General features: G+C 48.1%; 4 non-coding genes and 1 pseudogene across 4 annotated transcripts; all 5 read right to left on the bottom strand.

The window, feature by feature from the left end:
- Window positions 1–619: 619 nt before the first annotated feature.
- Window positions 620–21,644, bottom strand: part of LOC137316698 (zinc finger protein 850-like) — a 37,255-nt pseudogene continuing 16,230 nt past the window's right edge.
- On the bottom strand, window positions 9,422–9,493 carry trnag-ucc (transfer RNA glycine (anticodon UCC)). The gene has a single exon. It is a non-coding gene; the product is annotated as a tRNA-Gly (tRNA).
- trnaa-ugc (transfer RNA alanine (anticodon UGC)) lies at window positions 16,431–16,502 on the bottom strand. The gene has a single exon. It is a non-coding gene; the product is annotated as a tRNA-Ala (tRNA).
- Window positions 16,969–17,040, bottom strand: trnaa-cgc (transfer RNA alanine (anticodon CGC)). Its single transcript has one exon. It is a non-coding gene; the product is annotated as a tRNA-Ala (tRNA).
- Window positions 18,317–18,388, bottom strand: trnaa-ugc (transfer RNA alanine (anticodon UGC)). The gene has a single exon. It is a non-coding gene; the product is annotated as a tRNA-Ala (tRNA).

The raw sequence follows: 21,644 nt of genomic DNA, 5'->3' as shown, positions 1-21,644 counted from the left end.
GACAGTAAAGATGTGGGGAGTTATACAAAGAGCATCTATTGCTGGCACCAGGTGAGAAATAGGAGTATTTTCATAATAGTGGTAAACTATGAACTGCAGGGGAGTAAAGGGGTTTGGGTGTCCAGATACAACAATCACTAAAAGCTAGTGCACATGCATCAAAATAATTTTAAAGATCCCAATTTCTCGGCTGTCATATCCCAAGGTGCCGCTATCAGGTACTTAGCCAACTCTCTGGAATTTGCTGATATAATCAGGCCCCACTGCCTCCCTCGCTGGTCCATTCCATACATCCAGCACCCTCTGCATTAAAAAAGTTACATTCAAACATTCTGCTCATCCAATGCCCCAGGGAGAGACGACTAATAGTGGCGGGAGGACCCAGACCATCAGCCTGATGTGAGTTTAGACATTTCTGCTTTTAATTCCGAATTTTGCATTTACAGTTTTTTCCTTTTTTTGTTCAATTCTATTTTGATTTCATTCTTGCAGATTTTGCATTTTTAAACAAATTCTGTGCGCAGTGAGTGTTGACTCCGGGTCCTTTGATTGACAGCTCTCCCCTCCCCCCATGCTCCTGGGCTGACTCCTCCCATCACGTGACAGGCGGCGGCGTCATTCACATTTGCGCGCTGATGTCACGACGCGTACGTGCCGCACCGGCCCCAGGGACGCCGCGCATGCGCCGCGCTGTCGCTGTGCCGCGTTCCCCCAGCAACAGGCCGACGTCGGGAGGATGAGGATGGCGTCCTCGGGCCGTCGGGCGGGCGGGCGCTGCTGTGGGCGGAGGCAAGGCCGATAGAGGGAGGGCCCGCACCCGGGAGTGGCCTGAGAGGGGAGAGCAGGGGTAGAGGGGGGGGGGGGGGTGCGGGGGAGACGGGCGGAGTTACTCGGGGCCTCCTGCGGGCCCCGTGAATCTCCACTCTGTCAGCGCCCGGTGTCGAGCTGGGCTCGGGGGGGAGTCACTCTCCCGCCTCCCCGTCAAACGGGACGGGGGTCGGAGCCCAAAAGTGAGCGAGAATCAAACAGCACAGAGAGAGGCCGCTCGGCCCATCGCGCCTGTGCCGGCCCTGTGAAAGAGGCCGCTCGGCCCATCTCGCCTGTGCCGGCTCTGTGAAAGAGGCCGCTCGGCCCATCGCGCCTGTGCCGGCCCTGTGAAAGAGCGATCCCATTAGTCCCACACCCCCTGCTCTTTCCCCACAGTCCCGCAAATTTCCCCCCTTCAAGGATTGACCCGATTCCCTTTTGAAAGTTATTATTGAATCTGCTCCCACCGCCCTTTCAGGCAGTGAATTCCAGATCAGAACAACTCGCTGCCTAAAAACATTCTCCTCATCTCCCTCTGGCTCTTTTCCCAATTCCCTTCAATCTGTGTCCTCTGGTTACCGACCCTCCCGCCAGTGGCAACAGTTTCTCCCCATCGACTCCATCAAAACCCCTCCTCATTTTCAACCCCTCTATTAAATCTTCCCTTAACCGTCTCTGCTCCAAGGAGAACAACCCCAGCTTCTCCAGTCTCTCCCCGTAACTGAAGTCCCTCATCCCCGGTACCATTCTGGTAAATCTCCCCTGAACCTTCTCTGCTCCAAAGAGAGTAATCCCAGCTTCTCTATTCTCTCCACATAATTACTATCATTTATTAAGTGGGTTGTGCTGGGTATCTGGAACTGTAATTCGGTGAGTTGAAAGCAGTGGGAGGATAATTCTGCAGATTGATTTTGGGAGATGGTGAAGACGGCGATCGTGGATTCAGACAAAGGAGGGAGGTGGTCTTTGAGACCGTCCGTGCTCTGTTGTAAGATCTCACTGTGTGTCTTGTTCCAGCCGTTCCCCTTTGCACCTGTGACCTGACTGGCGGAGTCTGCGAACTCGCTGGGCAGTGAACCGTAAGTTTCTGCATTGGCTCCCGATCCGGCATCGTCTCGATTTTAAAATCCTCATCCACGTGTTCAATTCCCACCATTGTCCTCTCCCCCTCCCTATCTCTGTAACCTCTTCCAACCGATTTAATCTTCACCGACAACCGCATGTCACTCCAACCTATCATGGATTCCACCCCACCCATTTATCTCCACCATGTATACTGGAAGAACAGTCAGTGCTGGGACAGTCAGTCCTGTGAGACATGGAGTCAGTGCTGGGACACTCAGTCCTGTTATACACACGGTCAGTGCTGGGACACTCAGTCCTGTTATACACACAGTCAGTACTGGGACACTCAGTCCTGTTAAACACAACGTCAGTGCTGGGACACTCAGTCCTGTTATACAAACCGTCAGTGCTGGGACACTCAGTCCTGTTATACACAACGTCAGTGCTGGGACACTCAGTCCTGTTATACAAACCGTCAGTGCTGGGACACTCAGTCCTGTTATACACACCGTCAGTGCTGGGACACTCAGTCCTGTTATACACACCGTCAGTGCTGGGACACTCAGTCCTGTTATACAAACCGTCAGTGCTGGGACACTCAGTCCTGTTACATACACCGTCAGTGCTGGGACACTCAGTCCTGTTATACACACCGTCAGTGCTGGAAGACTCAGTCCTGTTATGTTCACAGTCGGTGCTGGGACATTCAGTCCCTTTATATATAAATACTGTCAGTGCTGGGACACTCAGTCCTGTTATGTACACAGTCAGTGCTGGGATTCTCAGTCCTGTTATACACACAGTCAGTGCTGGGACACTCAGTCTTGTTATACACACAGTCAGTGCTGGGACACTCAGTCCTTTTACATACAACGTCAGTGCTGGGACACTCAGTCCTGTTATGTACACAGTCAGTGCTGGGACACTCAGTCCTGTTACACACAATCGGATAAATAAATAACTGCAAACAAAGAATGAAATCTCCAGGACCTGATTGTTTCCACCCCAGGATATTAAAGGAAACGGGTGGGGAAATTGCAGATGAATCAGTCATAATTTCCCAAAGCTCTCCAGACTGAGGAATTGTGCCTATGGAGATGAAATTTGAAAACCTCACTCCGTTATTTAAGAAAGACGGGAGGAAGAAACATGGAAAATACAGACCTGTCAGTTTAAGGTCAGTTGTGGGGAAGTTACAGGAATCTATCATCAGAGACAAAATGATTGAGCACTTGAACAAGTCTGAGCTGATTCAAGAGAGTCAACATGGATTTAAGAAGTGCAGGTCATGTCTGACTAATCTAGTTGGATTTTTTGAGGTAACTAACAAGGTGGACAGGGGGGTGTCCATGGATGTTGTCTATGTGGACTTACAGAAGGCATTTGATAACGTTCAGCACAAGAGATTAATAGAATAAATAAAAATACACAGAATTGATAGTGACCTTGTGACTTGTGTTGGAATTGGTTGGGAGGTCGGAGAAGAGAGTAGGGATAAAGGGAACGTTCGTTGAATGGCGGGATGTGACAAGTGGTGTCCCCAGGGATCAGTACTGGGGCCTCAGCTTTTCCCCATATTCATCAATAACTTGGATGAAGGAATAGAGAGTTGTAGATCCAAGTTTCCAGGTGACACTAAGTTAGGAGGCACAGTAAGTGGTGTAGATGGGAGCAGGAAGTTACAAAGAGACAGTTTAAGTGAATGGACAAACTGTGGCAGATGGAGTTCAATGTGGGGAAGAGTGAGATCATTCACTTTGGAAGCAAGAAGGAAACATTGGAGTATTTTCTTGAAGTGAGAGATTGGGAACGGTGGAGGAGCAAAGGGATTTGTGTGTCCATGTACACAAATCACTAAAAGCTAGTGCACAGATACAAAAATAATCACAGACAAAAGGAATGTTGGCCTTTATCTCGAGGCCTGGAATACAAAGGGGAGGAAGTGACGCTTCAGTTCTACAGAGCCTTGTTCAGAGCCCATCTGGAGTACTGATCCTCACCAAGGAGAAATTGGCCTTGGAGGGGGGACAGTGCAGATTCACCAGAATGACACTGAGGCATGAAGGGTCAAATTAATGAGGACCGGTTGTATTCCCTTGGTTTGCATTCCCTTGAGTTTAGAAGGTTGAGAGGTGATCTGATCCAGATATTTAAAATTATAAAGGGATTCGATAGGGTAGAAATACAAACTATTTTCTCTGGTGGGGGAATCCATAACAAGAGGGCATAAACTTAAATTTAGAGTTAGGGCGTCCAGGAGTGAAATCAGGAATCTCTTTCCCACACAAGGGTAGTGGAAATCTGCGCAGGCTGATTGAAGTGGACCCTGTGATATAATAAAATTTTCTGTCCTGTCAGACTTGGACATCTTGTAGATCCATCTTTCAAAAAGGTGGAGGAACTCAGTTCTAAGATGGATTCCACTTACTTCATCATAATTCCTCAATCACCTTGTCTTATCATCGAGATATCAAGGACGAGAAAGACTGTGTCTAAAAGAAAGCTGATTTATTTGACACTTTTACAGAATTCTAATACTGCAATCCTGTTAAATGGATTATTAACATCAGAAACAATCCCCAACTGCCAGAATGAACAGGGTTGAGTCCTGCATGTGATTAACAGCAGTAATAACAGCAGAACCCTGCAGTCAGATGTGAACTCGCTGGTGTATTAGTAGGCTGGATGACAGAGTGAATCCTTTCCCACACACAGAGCAGGTGAACGGCCTCTCCCCATTGTGAATACGTTGGTGTCTCAGTAAATCCCTTGTTCTTTTAAAGTTCTTCCCACAGTCAGAACATTCAAAGGGTCTCTTATCAGTGTGAACATGTTGATGTTCACTGAGGTAGGATGACCGAGTGAATCTCTTCCCACACACAGAGCAGGTGAACAGCCTCTCCCCATTGTGAATATGTTGGTGTGTTTGCAGGTTGGATGACTGACTGAATCTCTTCCCACACTCAGTGCAGGTGAACGGCCTCTCCCCAGTGTGAGTACGTTGGTGTGTCAGTAGATCCTTTTTTCTTTTAAAGCTCTTCTCACAGTCAGAACATTTAAAAGGTCTCTTATCAGTGTGAACGAGTTGATGTGTCAGAAGGCTGGATGACTGAGTGAATCCCTTCCCACACACGGAGCAGGTGAACGGCCTCTGGCCAGTGTGAATTCGCTGGTGTCTCAGCCGGTGGGATGATCGAGTGAACCTCTTCCCACACACGGAGCAGGTGAACGGTCTCTCCCCAGTGTGAACTCGCTGGTGTATCAGTAGACTGGATGACTGAGTGAATCCCTTCCCACAAACGGAGCAGGTGAACGGCCTCTCCCCAGTGTGAGTGCGTTGGTGTGTCAGCAGATCACTTTTTCTTTTAAAGCTCTTCTCACAGACAGAACATTTGAAAAGTCTCTTATCAGTGTGAACAAGCTGATGTTCAATAAGGCTGGATGACTGAGAGAATCCCTTCCCACACACGGAGCAGGTGAACGGCCTCTCCCCAGTGTGAACTCGCTGGTGTGTCAGCAGGTTGGATGACTGAGTGAATCCCTTCCCGCACTCAGTGCAGGTGAACGGCCTCTCCCGAGTGTGAGTGCGTTGGTGTGTCAGCAGTTCATTTCTGCTTTTAAAACTCTTGTCACAGTGAAAATATTTGATAGGTCTCTTATCAGTGTGAACAAGTTGATGTTCAATGAGGCTGGATGACTGAGTGAATCTCTTCCCACACATGGAGCAGGTGAACGGCCTCTCCCCAGTGTGAACTCGCTGGTGCGTCAGCAGGTGGGATGTCTGAGTGAATCCCTTCCCACACACGGAGCAGGTGAACGGCCTCTCCCCAGTGTGTCTGCGTCGATGAGTTTCCAGCTGGGACGGGTAATTGAATCCCTTCCCACAGTCCCGACATTTCCACGGTTTCTCCATTGTACGGGTGTCCTTGTGTCTCTCCAGGTTGGACGATCAGGTGAAGCCTCGTCCACACACAGAACACGTGTACGGTTTCTCCCCGCTGTGAATGGTGCGATGTTTCTTCAGGTTGTGGAACTGGTTAAAGCTCTTTCCACAATCAGTGCAATGGAGTTTACAAAAGTCCTCACTGTGAATACAGAATAGAAATTCAGAACAGGCAATTCCAGTTCCTGTGGAACATTCTTCCTGCTCATTCCCCCAGACTGTAAATCCCAGTCTCAGACACTCACCCTCCTCCCTCTGCTGAAACCCAAACCTATCGCACCATCGCCAACATTTCGGTTGGGTTGGAGGCCTGGAATCTGAGTTGGGAAATATAATTGGAGAAACATCATTCCATTTAGAAAGTAAACTATTCAAAATCAAACAACATGGATTACTGTAATTATTATAGTCCTTTCACGCCAAGTGGCAAACAGGTGATATCTGGGCTGTGGCTGAGTGTTTGTGCCTGGTGACAAAGCGTGTCCCTCTCTCTCCGCTTCAAATGCGCTTCTTTTGGCTCACGGCCTCATTCACACATCCAACTGACTGGAGCCCTTTAAAGCTCCTCTGAAGCCGTCGTTTGTTTCTTTACTTGACCCATTACCACCCTCCTTGCCTTGCACCATCATCCCTTTTTTTGCTTTATCACTCCTGCCCTCCACACGATCACAGACCTTCCCTTTTGTTCTTTCCCTCACCGCCCCCTCTTTCCCTGCCTCTCTCCTTGCTTGAACACTGTTAATTCTTACACTTCTTCAAGTTCTGACAAAACTTTTACACTAATCTGAAACGTTAACTCTGTTTCATTCTCCACGGATGCTGCCCGACTTGCTGAGGATGTCCAGCATTTTCTCTTTATATTTCACATTTCCAGCATCCGCAGTATTTTGCTTTTGATTGGTGAAACCTCGCACTTTGATACCCCATCACAGAAATATCGGCGTGAGTTATACAATGGCGGATAACCTTACCCAAAATGCCCCGCGCGGTAGAATACGGTCTATCTCAATTCGAAGGGGAGCAGCGCGCAGGAGCAAGAAGGCCCAATGACCGGAGCATGCGCGGTGCTGGTCCCGGACACTGAGCTGGGCCGAGCGGAGTCTGAGCAACTCTGAGTGCGGCTCAGACGCTGAATCACAGCCGGGGTGCCCGGCGGACGGGCGGGCGGGGAGCCCCTGGCAACATTAAAACCCTCACCCAGCGCCTCCCCCTTCATACCCGCCGCTTCCCGGTTTCTTCTCCCGTTCCCACCGAGTCCGACTCGCGACAAACTCGAGGAGCAACGCGCTCCCAGAATGCAGGCGGGCCTGGGGAGCATGCGCAGTCTGAACGGAAATATCAGCGCCTTGGAGATAGAGGGGTATCTGGGGCGCGGGGGATTGTGGTGCCTTCGGCCGCCATTAGTCGCCGGGCTTCGGTGAGTGTTTTTTTACTCGTGTCGCGCATTGAACCGTGTCGAGAAATACGGACTGAGGAGTTCAGAGCCGGTTTGCTGAACAGACACTGATCGTACAATGCAGAACAGTGTTTCTCAAACCTTTTTCCTCGTGACCCGATGGAAGAAAAGCACTTCCCTCAGGGACCCAAATCAATAATATCTTCTGACTGGAGTTTTCATCAAATCTCAATAAAGGTCAGGACATGCTCGCTCTTCTCTTCACTTCACTTCAAGTATTAACTAAAATTAGACATCGACGTTACTTGAAAAACATTTTAAATACAGTATAAATACAGTAAAAGATCAGGATCAGTTTTACTTACTTAATATGACAGGTGAGTCTGCCTGTTGTTCATGATCTCGTTCCAATCTGGATCAAGAGATGAAAGCGCTCCACGCATATCAGATGCGCTGTTGAGTCGGTTTCTTTCTCTTGTTTTTAACCTTCTCAAAGTTGAAAATCCCAGGTCGCACATGTCGGTTGTTGTGAACGGCAGCAACAACAGAACACTAATCTTACGTAATAGTGGATAATCTTTGAAAGCATTGATCCAAAAAGAAGACAAACTGAATGACTTGTGGCGTGTTTTCAGTGTGCTCACAGGTGAGTCGCACCACCTCGTTTTCATGCTCAGGCATCAAGTTTAGCTTCAATATTGATTCAGGATTTTCGAAAGCAAAAGTATCTTTCACCCAACGCATTTCCATCAAATTTTCAAAACCCTCTGCAGGGAAGTAGCGATCAAAATGGTCAGACAGAGCAGCGAGATTTAACTGTATGACACATTTAATTTCATTCCTTTTAACTTCATTGATGCTGTTCTCTCCACCCCAGAGGGCTGTGGATGTTCAGTCGTTTAGTGTATTCAAGATTGAGTTTGATAGATTTTTGGACAAGGCAATCAAGGGATATGGGGACAGGGCGGTAAAGTTGAAGATCAGCCATGATATGTTGAATGGTGGAGTAGGCTCGAGGAGCCGAATGGCCTACACCTACTCATATTTCATGTGTTATTATCCTGCAAGAGGTGCGGTGCCCAGAGCTGAAAACAGCACTCTAAATGAGGTCTAACCAGAGCTCTGTGTAACTGTGACATGACTTCTACTCCATTTTATTTTATGTCCTTTGAGACAAAGATCAAAATTCTATTGCCATATTAACTTATTTTTGCACCTTATAGTGAATTCTGTACTCGGTGTCATAAATCCCTCTGCTCTTCCACAGTTCCTACTTTCTTGCCAATTAGAAAATACTCTGATCTATCTTTTTATGGTCCAAAGTGGATGACCTCACACTTCCCCACGTTGAACTCCATCTGGCACAATTTCACCCACTCACTGAATCTATCAATGTCCCTTTGCAACTTTCTGCTCCCATCTATAATGCTTACTGTGCCTCACAACTTAGTGTCGTCAGTACATTTGGATATAAGGCTCGCTACATAAGAACGTAAGAAATAGGAGCAGGAGTAGGCCATAAGGTCCCACGAGCCCTCTCTGCCATTCAATCAGATCAGGGCTGATCTTGACCTCAACTCCACTCTCCCTCCCTATCCCCATATCTTTTGATTCCCGAGAGTCCAAAAATCTATCGATCTCAGCTTTGAATATACTCAACGACTGAGCATCCACAGCCCTCTGGGGTAGAGAATTCCAAAGATTCACAAATATTTGAGTGCATAAATTTTTCCTCATGTCGGTCCAAAATGGGCGACCCCTTATCTTGAGACTATGAGCTCCAGTTCTTGACTCTCCAGTCAGGGGAATCAGCCTGTCAGCATCTACCCTGTCAAGCCGTCTAAGAATGCTATACATTTCAATGCGCTCACCTCTCATTCTTCTAAACTGCACCGAATATAGGCCAATTTTACACAATATTTCCTCATACTACAATTGCAGCAAGAACTCCTTACTCTTATATTCCAACACCCTTGCAATAAAGGCTAACATATCATTTGCCTTCCTCACTCTCATTAGACCCTTTGTAGCTCACTATTTCCAGCATGTTTTTCCTCTATTCCGTCGAAGGGGAAAAGAAATGAACGTTGAAAACATTTTACTATAATTACACCCGTTTATGTTTTGGAAGCAATATCCAACGGAACTGCATCAAATTCGATTGCAAACTTCGAGTTTCTGAAGGAAATAAACTAATAAGAATAATTAATTGCGATGGCTGGGAATCGAACCCGGGTCAACTGCTTGGAAGGCAGCTATGCTCACCACTATACCACCATCGCTACACATTAGTGGTAATAAAAGAGTTCCCAAATATCAGAGCCTGAACAGAAACTGCAGACTGTTGGATTTTGTTCTTCATTTTTCCTGGTTTCTGACGGATCCTTTCTCGCTCTGTTGCAGTTCCCGTCTCCGCCCAGTAGATGTCGCCAACTCCCAATCAATGGAAATTACACAACAGCCAGTAATTCTTCACCTGATATCGGCCGCATCACCCATTTCGTGAGGTTAAATAATTACATTAAATCATTACGGAGACCTGACTACCAGCTGGGCACGAATGGATGCTTAATATTCAAGTCTATAAGATCTTTAGAAAGGACAGAGAAGTCGGGAAAGTAGGGGGAGCAGCAATATTACTAAAGGACAATATTACAGCAGTTCAAAGATAGAATATCAGTGAGGGTGAGCGGGCAGTGTAAACACTCTGAGAGAGACCCATCACAATTGCTCCCACTGTAATCCTCCAGATGGTAGAAGAAGGGCGAGTGCGGGAGGATTTCTTCATTCGTTGTGAAAGTGTTTGTGAGATTGTGGAAATGTCTGGAAGAGGAAAAACCGGCGGTAAAGCTCGGGCCAAGGCCAAGTCTCGCTCATCCAGGGCCGGACTGTAATTCCCTGTGGGCCGTGTTCACAGGCTCCTGCGAAAGGGGAACTATGCTGAACGTGTGGGTGCCGGAGCCCCGGTCTATCTGGCTGCTGTGCTCGAGTATCTGACGGCAGAAATCCTCGAGCTGGCCGGCAACGCGGCCCGGGACAACAAGAAGACCCGCATCATCCCCAGACACCTGCAGCTGGCCATCCGCAACGACGAGGAGCTCAACAAGCTGCTGGGACGGGTGACCATCGTTCAGGGCGGGGTGCTGCCTAATATCCAGGCCGTGCTACTGCCGAAGAAAACCAGCAATGTGAGCACCAAGAGCAAGTGAAGCGGCCAAGATTTAATCTGATAACCCAAAGTACAGGACCAGCCTTATGGATATCTTTGAAGAAGGAACAGAACGTGTGGACAAGTTGAATGCAGTAGATGCAATATATTTGGATTTTCCGAAGGCCTTCGATAAGGTACCGCATTGCAGACTCATGGCTAAGTTCAGAGCACGTGGAGTCAGGGGACAGGTGGTCGAATGGATAGCAAGTTGGCTACAAAACAGAAAACTATGAATAGAGGTTAAGGGTCGCTACTGAGACTGGCAAAAGGTGGGAAGTGATGTTCCAGTTGCTGGGACCACTGTTCTTCACAATTTACATTAACAATTTGGATTTGGGAATCGGAAGTAGAATTCCAAAATTTGTGGACGACAACAAATTGGGGGATGTAGTAAAGACAAAGGGAGAATGCATCAAAATGCAAGAGGACATGAATAAACTTACAGAATGAAGAATAAGGAGGTCACACACTGCTTGGATAATAAGAGTCTAAACGGGATAGAGGAGCAAAGGGATCTGGTGGTACAGGTATAAAAATTACAAGAAGTAGCGACGCAGGTCAATAAGTTCATAAAAAGGAAACTCAAACACTCGGATTCACTTCGTGAGAGATAAAATTGAGAAGTAAAGAAGTTATCTTAAACTTGTATGGAAACTTGGTTAGACCAAACTTGGAGTATTGTGCACAGTTCTGTTCTCCATATTATAGAAAGGACGGAGAGGGATTAGAGAAGGTGCAAAAATGAATCTCATGATACGAGAAATGAGAGGATATTCTTATCAGGAAATGCTGATCAGACTGGGGGTGCTTTCTCTGGAAAAGAGAAGGCTGAGGGTTGACCTAATGGAGGTCTTACGTTAGGGTTTCATAGGGTAGACATAGAGAAAATGTTTCCACTTGTGGGGAGTCCAAAACTAAAGGTAATTTATATAAAATAGTCGCTAATGAATCCAATAGGGAATTCAGGAGAAACTGATTTACCCAAAGAGTGGTTTGAAAGTGGAAAACGCTGCCACAAGGTTCAGACAAATAGCACAGATCCATTCAAGGGGAAGCTAGATTAACACACGAGGAAGAAAAGAATCGAGGGGTATTCTGATAGAGTTCGATGAATTAGGGAGGGAGGAGGCTCGTGAGGAGCATAAACGCTGGCACAGACCAGTTTTGCCGAATGGCCTGTTTCGGTGCCTTAGCTTCGATGTAACTCGATGTAAAGGCTCTTTTCAGAGCGACCCACCGTATGTGTGAAAGGGCTGGTTACTGTCTGAAGGGAGACGCTGATATCATGACACCAGTGTTGCTTTGAGCTGATTTTGTCTCGTTGTGGAAGAGATGAGGTATTAATGGGACTGGAGTCAGGGCACCGACCACAGTCCGGTACTTTAAGCGGTGACTTATGGACACCAGTCCACATATCACCAGATTTCTTGTATTTATTTAAACTACTTGCCATGCTGGGCTCGTAAAGCATCACCAGAACTGATCAACTAACCTTTCTGCATCTGTGGGATTCAGCGCTTCGCTCCGTTTCTGTTCTATTTTGTTGGACTATTTACATAACGCATCAAACTTACTGGAGAATCATTGAAATGTCACTCTGTACAGAAACAATTAACAGTGAATTGCCTGGTGCCCAGGAGATCAGAAACATTACTCGCCTTTCGTTCTGTTAACAAGTAAACCGTGTTTGGAGTCCACCGACCCGCGTTGGTTCCATGTGGGGGATTAAACAGATAAAGCGTGAGGGGAGGAGTCAGAGTGACGGACAGAGCTGAGAGCGGCCTCTGATCTTCCAGCTCCACCTCCAGCTTTTTCCATCCGCCAATTTCAAACCGTTTATCGATAATAGAATCGAAACACAGCGCTCCTCACAAACCCTTACAGACTCCGGCTTCATATTCGAGTATTTCCAGAAACCCGGAGCTTTTAAATAAGCCCCGTTACAATTAACAGTCAGTAATATTCCTGCCTAAATACAGTCCCTTCTTTAACAATTCAACCCGCCTCCTTCCATTTCAGTCCCAGACCCGATTCTATCTCCCCACACATCCCCTCCCAGACGGGTTCAGCTGATTTGAAGAATCTCGTGTGCTGGGATTTGAGTTGTGACGCGGAGTTTCTCCGCCAGTGTTACTGTCTCACAGAGACTCTCGCCCTGAATCTGTGAAAAGAGAATGAACATGAACTGGGACTGGAGCCGAACACATCCCCAGTTACAGTGAGGCCCGGCCCGGACATCTCATTCTCTCTGTTTTATATCAGACAGTATCCCATCTTCATGTCCAGCATTCCAGAGAGACAAACACACACTGACAGTCGTACACTTCCTATCAGTGTGTTCATATCAAGCTCAATAGCAGCATCACACATTCATATCGAGCACCGGAGAGAGAGGGAGAGAGAGGGCGACAGACACGGTGAGAGAGCGGAGAGACAAAGTGACACAGTATCAGTTGCAGACTGAACTGTAAAGTTTCGTTTTATCCAGAAAGATCCCATTGGAGAGACAGAAGATGCAATCTCATCTCTCACTGATATTGTACAAGAGGCAGACACACTATTAATCCCGCACAAAGAATGACAAAAACATTGGGCCACTTTTAACCCTCTCTTGCCTGTTGTACTATATTCTGTTTTGCAGCAAAAGGACGTTTGGTATTACTCTCAGTAATCGAGAGTTTCAATCTGATTAAATTAATCTGGGACCGGTGCTGTTGGATATTATTCCTACACGGTCCCAACAAACATACCGACTCACTCTTTCCTCCCATGTTTCTCCAGGATTGGTTTGAGAAATCCTCCCTCCAGTTTCTTCCTCACGCGTCAGTTTTATCAGTAAAGGGACTAAGAATGAACAGAACCCATTGGCTCATTTCAGAGCCGCCCACTTTATCTCTGAAAGGCTCTTTACCATCAAAAGATACCGAGAGAAACAGCAGGGATGGAAACATCTAGTTTAATAGTTAGAGATTGTAAAGTCAGTCTGGATTCCAGCGTTAGGCACTGGTGGAATCCCATCTGTTTTCCATTCTGGTGCCTGTTCCTGCACTGCCTGTGGACCCCATTCCCTCTGACCTTTCCCCCAGACTCACTTCCTTTGCTCAGACTCTGAAAAATTCCAATTGGGGAAAGTTTCCATCGATTTTTGTATTGGGAATTCAACCAGATATCTGCGCATGCGTGACTCAGCCCCGCCCCCAGCGCTGATTGTTGGTGAGCAGAAGAGCGCATGCGCGCTGCCCTCCCCCAGCTCGGCCTGTGGGCGCCATTCCCTCAGTGAGCGGAAGAAGATGGTTTAAAACAGCCGGGAATGGAGAGATCACGGCCCCCGGGGGAAGGGAGCAAAGAGCAGCCTCGTTACAGCAGCTCATCGCTTCGGGACCGTGTCCGCAGATGGGCTCAGAGATCGGCATTGAGTCCGGGGGAAGGTCAGGGGGAGTCCGGGGGCTGTTTGTAAGAGGCGGAGTGGATCAGGAACTGGTCCCGGAACATGGAGTGAGCGGGGGAAGGGAGAGGTCATTCTCGGGCTGTGTGTGTCCAGGGTGTGTCCAGGGGAAGGGAGACAGAATGGGAAGAACCTGCTATTTAAAATCATTGCTGCTTTCTCTCCCCAAACCAGTGGTGAATGTTCCTGGTTTAGTTCCAGTCTCACCCTGTTTATTGTTATTGTAAACAATTTTACAACACCAAGTTATAGTCCAGCAATTTTATTTTAAATTCACAAGCTTTCGGAGACTTCCTCCTTCCTCAGGTAAATGTTTCAGGAGCTCCTTGAAGCCTATGCATTTATACATATAGAACAATACATGGTGTTTACAGACTGCCCCTGCAACTGCCCGTTGCCAAGGCAATCACCGTGTTCAGACAGAGAGGTGTCACCTGCAGAACCCCCGAATACACATTCAACAAAAAAACAAACAGGGAAAAAAAACAGAGAAAAAAAACAGAGAGAGGCAGAAACATCCGGAAGGCAGAGAGAGCCAGCAAATGACCCATTATATTAAAAACAGATAACATTTGTTCGCTGGTGGGGTAACGTGTAGCGTGACATGAACCCAAGATCCCGGTTGAGGCCGTCCTCATGGGTTCGGAACTTGGCTATCAATTTCTGCTCGACGATTTTGCGTTGTCGTGTGTCTCGAAGGCCGCCTTGGAGTACGCTTACCCGAAGGTCGGTGGATGAATGTCCATGACTGCTGAAGTGTTCCCCGACAGGGGGAGAACCCTCCTGTTTGGCGATTGTTGCGCGGTGTCCGTTCATCCGTTGTCACCGCGTCTGCATGGTCTCGCCAATGTACCATGCTCTGGGGCATCCTTTCCTGCAACGTATGAGGTAGACAACGTTGGCTGAGTCACAGGAGTATGAACCATGCACCTGGTGGGTGGTGTCCTCTCGTGTGATGGTGGTATCTGTGTCGATGATCTGGCATGTCTTGCAGAGGTTACCGTGGCAGGGTTGTGTGGCGTCGTGGACGCTGTTCTCTTGAAAGCTAGGTAGTTTGCTGCGAACGATGGTCTGTTTGAGGTTGGGTGGCTGTTTAAAGGCGAGTAGTGGAGGTGTGGGGATGGCCATAGCGAGGTGTTTGTCCTCATTGATGACATGTTGAAGGCTGCGGAGAACATGGCGTAGTTTCTCCGCTCCGGGGAAGTACTGGACGACAAAGGGTACTCTGTTGGTTGCGTCCCGTGTTAGTCTCCTGAGGAGGTCTATGCGATTTTTTGCTGTGGCCCGTCGGAACTGTCGATCGATGAGTCGAGCGTCATATCCCGTTCTTACTAGGGCGTCTTTCAGCGTCTGTAGGTGTCCATCGCGTTCCTCCTCGTCTGAGCAGACCCTGTGTATTCGCAGGGCCTGTCCATAGGGGATGGCCTCTTTGACGTGGTTAGGGTGGAAGCTGGAAAAGTGGAGCATCGTGAGGTTGTCCGTGGGCTTGCGGTAGAGTGAGGTGCTGAGGTGCCCGTCTTTGATGGAGATTCGTGTGTCCAAGAAAGAAACTGATTCTGAGGAGTAGTCCATGGTGAGCTTGATGGTGGGATGGAACTTGTTGATGTTATCGTGTCGTCTCTTTAGTGATTCCTTGCCGTGGGTCCATAGAAATAAAATGTCGTCGATGTATCTGGTGTATAGTGTTGGTTGGAGGTCTTGTGCAGTGAAGAAGTCCTGCTCGAACTTGTGCATGAAAATGTTGGCGTATTGGGGTGCGAATTTGGTCCCCATGGCTGTTCCGTGTGTTTGGGTAAAGAACTGGTTATCGAAGGTGAAGACATTGTGATCCAGGATGAAGCGGATGAGTTGTAGGATGGCTTCCGGAGATTGGCTGTTTTTGGTGTTGAGTATTGATACTGTCGCAGCGATGCCGTCATCGTGGGGGATACTGGTGTAGAGTGCCGAGACATCCATCGTGGTGAGAAGTGTTCCTGGTTCAACTGGTCCGTGGGTACTGAGTTTTTGTAGAAAGTCTGCAGTGTCGCGACAGAAGCTGGGGGTTCCCTGCACGATGGGTTTCAGGATGCCCTCGATGTATCCAGAGAGGTTCTCACACAGGGTTCAGTTGCCTGATACGATAGGACGTCCGGGTGTGTTGGCTTTGTGTATCTTTGGGAGGCAGTAGAAGTCTCCCACGCGGGGAGTACGTGGGATGAGAGTGCGTCGGATGCTTTGAAGGTCTGGATCGAAGGTCTTGATCAGTTTGTTGAGCTGATGGGTGTGTTCTTTGGTCGGGTCTGTGGGGAACTGTCTGTCGTGTTCCTGGTTGTCCAGTTGTCGGTGTGCTTCTTTGCAAGCGTCCGTTCTGTTCTGTCTGACAAATTTCTCTGTTATTATCACTGGGCCCGCTCTCCAGCCCCGGGATGGGAGCCATTTCAAAGGCGCGTGCGTGCTTCCATTGAATTTTATCGGGTGCAGAGCGTTCGGTTTTTCTCGAGGTGAAGAAACCCTTTCCTGTCCTTGTGTGTGAAGGTGAGGTGAGGACAAGAGGGTCTTTTCAAAATTCGAAACAAAAAGCGTTTGGAGATATCGGGGATTGAACCCGGGACCTCACACATGCAAAGCATGCGCTCTACCACTGAGCTATATCCCCTCAGCAAAACCGCTTCAAATTTAGAATAAAAAGTGGGCTTTCCGCTCTGTCTCTCCGGAAAACGCGATGCCCAGTCGTCACACGTGCTCACAATGTTCAACCTCTGCTTCAGTTCACGGGGTTTCTGCTCCTCTTTACTTTGAACTTCCCCAACAAATGTCAGCGGAAATAAAAAAAATGCAATTGCCAATCGTCAGTGACGAGGCTGACATCCAACCTCTGAATCATAAAGTGAGATGGATGAATGACACAGCGTCAAACAAGAGGTGGGACTGCTCGCTCGACATTGCACCGTCACACATTCCGGTCAACCAGCGGCTGCTGTGAGCTGAGCTGCTGAGGGGACCGTGAGATGGAGTCCTGCTCCGGGACAATTTCATGCTTGTGGAGCCTCAGAAGTTGGAACTCGCTGCGCTCAGAAAGCGCGATTCGCCTTTCCGTGCGTAATTTTGATGAAAAATATTTTTGGAGATGCCGGGGATTGAACCCGGGACCTCATACATGCGAAGCATGCGCTCTACCACTGAGCTACATCCCCAGATAAACTAAATAGGTATCAAAGCAATGAAGAACTTAAGGGGGAGTTGAGAAGAAAGGATGGGAAAGTGGGGAGAGACTCCTTGAACCGTGCTGTGACCACCCTTACTATTTCAGGGCACATTTTTCGAACGCTCCCGTTATCAGTCACTTTGCTTACGGTTGGACGGGACGAGAAATCCTCAGGCACATTGTGGCAGAGGCCGGCAAGAATATTTCGAGTCCCTGAGCTTCAGAGGAGGGCAAGGTGAGACACAGACAGCATTGAGTATAATTTCACTATAGACGGATGCAAGACATGCCCCAGGTGTGGTTTTGAATTTCAAGATCACTTCACTGAAAACACCTTGACGATCTGGGCTTACAGACGGACATGATGGTCAGGAAAAGACCAGTTGGTTCATCAATCCTGCCCCAGATGCCTGGAGCATCGTGACTGGACACTTCCTACCGACACCACCCGCCCCTCCCACCGGAAACATGTAATCTCCTGGGAGCGGCGACAAACTAGAAACAAATCCAGCGCCAATAAGGCGGGGAAATTCTGGGAAATTCCTCCCCGACTCCTTCGGGCGATCGAATCGAGTTCAGTGGATCACACTGACCATGTGTAGGTTTACTGTAAAACCACTCACCTTCAATATGATGCGATCTCTGCCTCAGTCAAGAACTGGTCCAGATCCATCCAGAAGGCAAAGAGAGTGTCAGCACCCACCACACCAGCCGGCAATGCATTCCAGATACTCAGTACTCTATGGGAAAAGAAGAACCGCCTAACATCCAGACTATTCCTCCCTCTGTGTAGTCTGAACACCTGTCCGCTGCTCCTCCCCGATCTGTGAAACTGGGTATAATCTATTTCTTCACTCAGAGCGTGGTGAACCTGTGGAATTCTCCACCACAGAAGGCTGTGGAGGCCAAGTCACTGAATATATTTAAGAAAGAGAGATTTCTACACACAGAAGGCATCAAACCGTATGGAGAGAGAGCGGGAATGTGGTATTGAGATGGAGGATCAGCCATGATCGGAAATAATGGCGGAGCAGGCTCGGAGGCCCAATATCCGACTTGTGATCCTATTTTCTCTGTTGTGATCACTGGGCCCGCTCTCCAGCCCCGGGATGGGAGCCATTTCAAATGCGCGTGCGTGCTTCCATTGAATTTGATCGTGTGCAGAGCGTTCGGTTTTTCTCGAGGTGAAGAAACCCTTTCCTGTCCTTGTGTGAAGGTGAGGTGAGGACAAGAGGGTCCTTTCAAAATTCGAAACAAAAAGCGTTTGGAGATATCGGGGATTGAACCCGGGACCTCATACATGCAAAGCATGCGCTCTACCACCGAGCTATATCCCCACAGCCAAACTAGCTTCACTTTAGAATAAACAATTGAGATTTCCGCTCCGTCTCCCCGGACAACTTGATGCTCAGTCATACCACGTGCTCACAATGTTCAACCTCTGCTTCAGTTCACGGGGTTTCTGCTCCTCTTTACTTTGAACTTTCCAAAAAAAAAGTCAGCCGAAATAAAAAAAATACAATTGCCAATAGTCAGTGACGGGGCGGACATCCCACCTCTGAATCATAAAGTGAGATGGATGAATGGCACAGCGTCAAACAAGAGCTGGGACTGCTCGCTCTCCATTGCACTGTCACACATTCCGGTCAGTCGGCGGCTGCTGTGAGCTGAGCTGCTGAGGAGACCGTGAGAAGAAGTCCTGCTCCGGGACAATTTGATGCTTGTGGAGCCTCAGAAGTTGGAACTCGCTGCGCTCAGAAAGCGCGATTCGCCTTTCCGTGCGTCATTCTGATTGAACCCTGGACCTCATACATGCGAAGCATGCGCTCTACCACTGAGCTACATCCCCAAATGAAATAAATCGCTACCCAAGGAAAGAAGAACTGATTGCCCTCATTTTATGAGACCACCCAAGGTGGGTGTGCCACGTGATAGATTATTTCCAGTTTCAAACATTGGGGAGGAGCAGGGAACAGGCGTTCAGACGACACAGAGGTAAGAATAGTCTGGATGTTAGGCGGTTCTTTATTTCCCAGAGTGTAGCGAGTCTCTGGAATGCATTGCCGGTTGGTCTGGTGGGTGCTGACACTTTGTATACTTGGCTTAAAATCATTTAGATTTCTGCTCCGACCAGACAATTAAAGATGAAGTATGCGGACCTGATACAACTGTGGGTGAACGGAAGAAACCAGGCCTCGGCACTTAGTCTAATAAGAAAGGGGGAGTTGAGAAGAAAGGCCGGGAAAGTGGGGAGAGACTCCTTGAACTGTGCTGTAACCACCCTTCCTATTTCAGGGCGCATTTTTCGAACGCTCCCGTTATCCGTCACTTTGCTTACGGTTGGACGGGACTAGAAATCCTCAGGCACATTGTAGCAGAGGCCGGCAAAAATATTTCGAGTCCTCCTGCTTCAGAGGAGGGCGAGGTGAGGCGTGGAGAACATTGAGTCTCATTTCACTCTAAAGGGCCAGGTGTGAGTTTGTGTTTAAAGATCACTTCACAAAAAACACCTTGACGAGCTGAGGTTACTGACGGACACGATGGTCAGGAAAAGACCAGCTGGTTCATCAATCCTGTCCCACATGCCCGGAGCATCGTGACTGGACACTTCCTACCGACACCACCCGCCCCACCCACCGGAAACATGTAATCTCCTGGGAGCGGTTACAAACCAGAAAAAAATATAGGGCCAATTTCTGGAAAATTCCCACCCCGACATCTTCAGGAGATTGAAACCAATCCAGGACATGACAGTGACCATGTGTCGGTTAACTGTAAAACCACTCACCTTCCATATGATGCGATTTCTGTCCCAGTCAAGAACCGGTCCAGATCCCTCAAGAAGGCAGAGAGAGAGTCAGCACCCACCACACCAGCCGGCAATGCATTCCAGAGACTCACTGATAGCTGGGAAATGAAGAACCACCTAACATCCAACCTATTCTTACCTCTGTGTAGTCTGAACGCCTGTCCGCTGAACTCCAGCCTCTGAATCATAAAGTGAGTTGTATGAATGACAGAGCGAGAAACAGGACCGAGAACTGCGATTGTTCGCTCCACATTGCAACGTCACACATTCCGGTCAGTCGGGGGCTGCTATGAGCTGAGCTCTTGAGGGGGCCGTGAGATGAAGTCTTGCTCCGGGACAATTTAATGCTGTGGAGCCTCAGATGATTCATCTTTCCGTGGGTGGCGGGTGGGAGAGAGGCGAAAGACACCTTGGTGTAAGATTGGGCATTTTTAGCATATAAAGCATACATTTAGATTAGGAGTTTTCAAAATATAAACCAGAGAAACCACTCACGTTTACATTAGGCATCTTAATGCATAAACAGCACCCGCTTATAAACATAAGATCGCTGGGAATCGGAGGATAGTCGCTGAGGATCATGAAATGGCCGAGTTAAAACTTAACCAGAATTCAGAAGGTCAGACTGAGCGAGGTGATGCTGGAAACTGTTTACACTGCAGGGTTCAAGCATTTTGCAGAAGATAATAGACGACATTGTGAATGTGTTAAGAATGTGTTGAGAATGAATTGAGAATATGTAGACCTTGAGCATGTCGAGATATAGGGGTCTTGAGTCCGCACAGACCATGAGCAGTTCTGATAGGTGTCAAGGAATGTGAACAACAAATAAAGATAAAGGAGAGTTTGAATGAAATGAGCGGTATAAAGAATTCTAGTTTTACATTTGAATTTATAGAAGGACAAGACGGCGAGAGAGAGAGAGACGGAGAAGCAGCCACCCGAGGGTACAGCTTCAATCCAAAGCAAGCATAAAGGTTAGTATCATGTCCTTCTGAGTAATAATATGGCCTGAAAAATTGTGTGTATTGATAGTTGCTTACATTCAATAAAGGATTAATCGTAACTATTGGTGTCGAGTCTGAATCGATCTTATAAACTGGCGACTGCGGCGTCGGACCTTGACATAAGATAATGTGGATTGAGTGAAACTAAGTGCCTCGGACGGACAAGGTGCTGAACCCAGTCAACAGTAACAGCATTGCAACGTCTTCAGCATCTCTTCACGTGGTCCAGGCCAAACGGGTCCGTCCGGTCCAGGACAGACTTTCCATTTGTGTCCCCAACGCTCAAGGTCAGATCCATCGACGTCCAGCCGGTGTTCCTCTCTCACCACTGCCTCCTACTGGCCGACTGCCAATCGCAGGTGGACCAGAGGGTGGGCAGGGGGATGTGGAAGCTGAACTTGAGACTGTTGACCACGGAGAACATCGAGGAACGAAAGAGGGATTAAACAGGTTGGAGGACCGTGAAACCCCTTTTCGACTCCATGGTGCACCGGTGGGAAATGATCAAAGCCAATATCAAGAGCTTCTTCATCCTCAAAGGTGTTCAGAAGGCGAGAGAGAGAGAGACAAAGGGAATTTACAAAAATTGGCAACCCATTCCCTTCCTAAATGTCGACGACAAGATTCTGTCCAAGGTCATCACCCACAGGCTCGAGTCTGCTCTGGAACAGGTGAACAATCCTGATCAGACCTGTAGTCTACCCGGCAGGAAGATCACTGATAGCCTTGCGGCGCCCAGGGATACGATCGCCTTCGTGCAGGGCAGGGGGTTGAACA

This window comes from Heptranchias perlo, unplaced genomic scaffold, assembly GCF_035084215.1.
Source record: "Heptranchias perlo isolate sHepPer1 unplaced genomic scaffold, sHepPer1.hap1 HAP1_SCAFFOLD_60, whole genome shotgun sequence".
NCBI classification, from domain to species: Eukaryota; Metazoa; Chordata; class Chondrichthyes; order Hexanchiformes; family Hexanchidae; genus Heptranchias; species Heptranchias perlo.
Note: the sequence above shows the minus strand (reverse complement) of the source record. Positions and strands in the feature narration are given on the sequence as shown.